This window comes from Octopus bimaculoides, chromosome 1 (genome assembly GCF_001194135.2).
Source record: "Octopus bimaculoides isolate UCB-OBI-ISO-001 chromosome 1, ASM119413v2, whole genome shotgun sequence".
NCBI lineage: Eukaryota > Metazoa > Mollusca > Cephalopoda > Octopoda > Octopodidae > Octopus > Octopus bimaculoides.
The window spans coordinates 184,680,795-184,684,258 of NC_068981.1; the positions used below are offsets into that span (position 1 = coordinate 184,680,795).

Genomic DNA, 3,464 nt, shown 5'->3' on the forward strand with positions numbered 1-3,464 from the left:
AATTCGGAAGTTCTTCTAGTCGCGAGCATGGCTCTGCTTTTGCATTGTGGGGCGGAATATTGCTTCATTGATAAATTACCTTGTTTTTGTTTCCTATCGAATATGGTTTCTTCACACTGCAAGTAAACGTATCTCTAACAACGTTACGTACTCTGATGCAGTAATTGACTATACACGCCCTGTAAACACACTAACGGCTGCAGAGGAAAATACATCCCATACTGAGTTTCTAATTTGTCTATGATTCATTACCGTTGAAATCCATTCAGAGAGAATCTCTTATCGGTTCTGTGAAGGCAACGTTCTGTGGTACTATTCATTACAAACCTCAGATCTTGATTCATCCACTCCAGAGGACTTTCTGAAACCAGTCTGAACCATTGATAACATACTTGGTCAAAAAAATGCAACCGGTACTTAATATTACTTTTGGGAACTGGAAGAATCGTTAGCACGCGGGGCAAAAGGATTACCGGCATTTCGCCTGTCTTCCCATTTTGAGTTCAAATTTCACCGAGGATTATTTTACTTTTCATCCTTTTGGGGTCAATAAAATATGTATTAGTTGAGCAACGGGATTGATATAATCGACTTACTCCGTCCCAGAAAAATTTCAGGCATTGTGCCTATCATAGAAAGGATTATCTTACTAAAAATTACAAATCCATGACAAAACACCACAAAAACATGCAGAAATAACTCTATAAATTAATATGGAATAACATATTACTTTGATTTCCTTTTGTCCAGGAAACTGCTTTTTCAACGCTCGGAGGCAATCGTATTCTATCGCCAATATTCTAGATATACATAATCTAAAAGTTAGGTCACTAGGTAGTCTAGCTGCCGTGATCGTCTTGTGCTTAGAATGCTACATGAAAACTCAGGTTCGATTCCCGGGCACGACTGGCAGGTTAATTGCTGTTTTTGTACATTTTTTTATGTCATGTTTTAATGATTTACCTGTTTACGTTGTTTGCATTAATTTTATATATAATTTTATATTTCAAAGTTTTCTTCCTATTTGTTGTTGCGAGCTGGCATAATGGTTAGCACCACGAGCAAAATGCTTAGCGGCATTTCGTCCGTCTTTCGCGTACTGAGCTCTAATTCCGCCGAGATAGACGTTCTTTTTCATACTTTGGGTGTCGATAAAATAAGTACCAGTTGAGCAGTGGGGTGAATGCTTTCGACTTACTTCCTTCCTGGAAATTGCTGGCATTGTCGCAATATTTCAAAATAATATTTATATCTACATTACGTTTCCATTAATTCTAACGTGATTCACATTTCATAGTTCCCCAAAAATTTATCAGAGAAGGCAAGTTTCTTGTAAGAAGCTCGTACCCAATGGATGCAAAAATATTCTACACGTGATTCAAACTTGAGCTCTGATTTGTCCAGAACCCGATATTCACTGAGTTTTTCACGACCGATTTTCTGCTTGTTTTTGTAGCGTGGACAGAACTGGTGTGTGGCAAAAAATTATTTTGTATTTTGTCCGAAGCAAATTGCATTCTTCAGACTGGGAAATAATCGTATTCTATCTCCAATATTCTAGATATAGATAATTGAGAAACTCGGGAAGCAGCTGATCTCTCGGCCGTGATCGTCTAGTGGTTAGGACCCCACGTTGTGGCCGTGGTAACCCAGGTTCGAATCCTGGTCACAGCATTTCAGCTACGCTATTTTTCATACTTATTTATTTTTTATTGATTTTCTTAATCGAGTACGATGTGATATGGCAGCGATATCTGTTGAAGTTATTTGTATTACTTTTATATACAATTTTAGATTTCAACGTTCTTCTACTCGCGAGCATCACTCTGCTTTTGAAGTGTGGGCCATAATATAGCTTTGTCGAAAAATGACTTTGGTCTTGTTTTCTATAGGAAATTGTTTCTTCACGCTGGGAAGTAATCGTATCTCAAACAATTTGTGGCCATTTTTGAAACCAGTATTTATATCTACATTACGTTTCCATCAATTCCAACGCCATTCACATTTCACAGTTTCCCAAAATTCATCAGAGAAGGCAAGTTTCTTGTAACAAGATCGTACCCAGTGCATGCCAAAATATTCTCTACGTGATTCAGATCCACCTTTGAGTTGTCCAGAACGCGATATTCACTGAGTTTTTTACGAACTATTTTCAGAATGATTTTGTGTGTCCAGGAGAACTACTTCGTCGAAAAATTTACTTTGTTCCTGTTTTCAAGGAATTGCCCTGTTCTCGCTGGGAAATAATCGTATTCTATCGCCAATATTCTAGATATAGATGATTAAAGTCTCTCTGTTGGTCTCTCGGCTGTGATCGTCTTGTGGTTTCGACCTCACGTTGTGGCCGTCTAAAGCAGGTCCGAATCCTAGTTACCGCAGCTCGGATAATATATTTTTGATACATTTTTTTCTCTTTTCATTGATTTTCTTAATATGCTGCAGTTTGATATCACAGAGACATCTATTTAAGGTATTTATATTACGTTTATGTATAATTTTAGGTTTCAAAGTTTTTCTAGTCGCGAGCTGATTCTGCTTTTGCATTGTGGGGCGGAATATTGCCTTGTTGAAAAATTACTTTGTTTTTGATTTCTCCAGGAAATTGTTTCTTCACGCTGGGAAGTAATCGTATCTCTAACAATGTTAAGTATTCCAATGCAGTAATTGACTGTTCACGACATGTAAACACACTAATGGCTGCAGAGGAATATACATCCCATGCTGGGATTCCACCTTGTCTAAAATTCATAGCTTTTGAAATAGACTCAGAGAGGAATCTTTTATCGGTTTTGTGAAGGCAACGTTTTGTGGTACCATTACAATGTTCAAATCTTGATTCGTCCACTGCAGAGGACTTCCTGAAACCATTCTGAATCATCGTTACCATACTTGGCCAAAAAAGTGCAACCGGTGCTTAATATTACTCTTGGAAACTGGAAGAATCGTTAGCTCGCGGGGCAAAATGCTTAGCGGTATTTCACCTGTCTTCCTATTTTGGGTTCAAATTTCGCCCTGGACTATTTTATTTTTCATTTCTTTTCGAGTCAATAAAATAAGTACCAGGTGAGCAATAGTATTGATATAACCGACTTACTCCCTCCCAGAAATATTTCAGGCCTTGTGTATACCATAGAAAAAGATTATCTTATTGCATATTACAAATCCATGAAAACCCTCCCACCTCCAAGAACATGCAGAAATAACTCTATAGATTAATATGGAATAACATATTACTTTGATTTTCTTTTGTCCAGAAAACTGCTTTTTCAACGCTTGTAGGCAATTTTATTTTATAGCAAATATTCTAGATATACATAATTTAAAAGCCTTTAACCCGGCTGGTTTGGTTTCAGCGATCGTCGATACATGTGTGTGTGTTTGTGTGTCTGTGTTTGTCCCCTCAACATCGCTTGAAAACCGATGGTGGTGTGTTTACGTCTCCGTAATTTAGCGGTTCGGCAAAA

The 3,464-nt window shown here is 37.6% G+C and overlaps 1 non-coding gene across 1 annotated transcript; it reads left to right on the forward strand.

The window, feature by feature from the left end:
- Positions 1–1,602: 1,602 nt before the first annotated feature.
- Positions 1,603–1,674, forward strand: Trnah-gug (transfer RNA histidin (anticodon GUG)). Its single transcript has one exon. It is a non-coding gene; the product is annotated as a tRNA-His (tRNA).
- Positions 1,675–3,464: the final 1,790 nt, after the last annotated feature.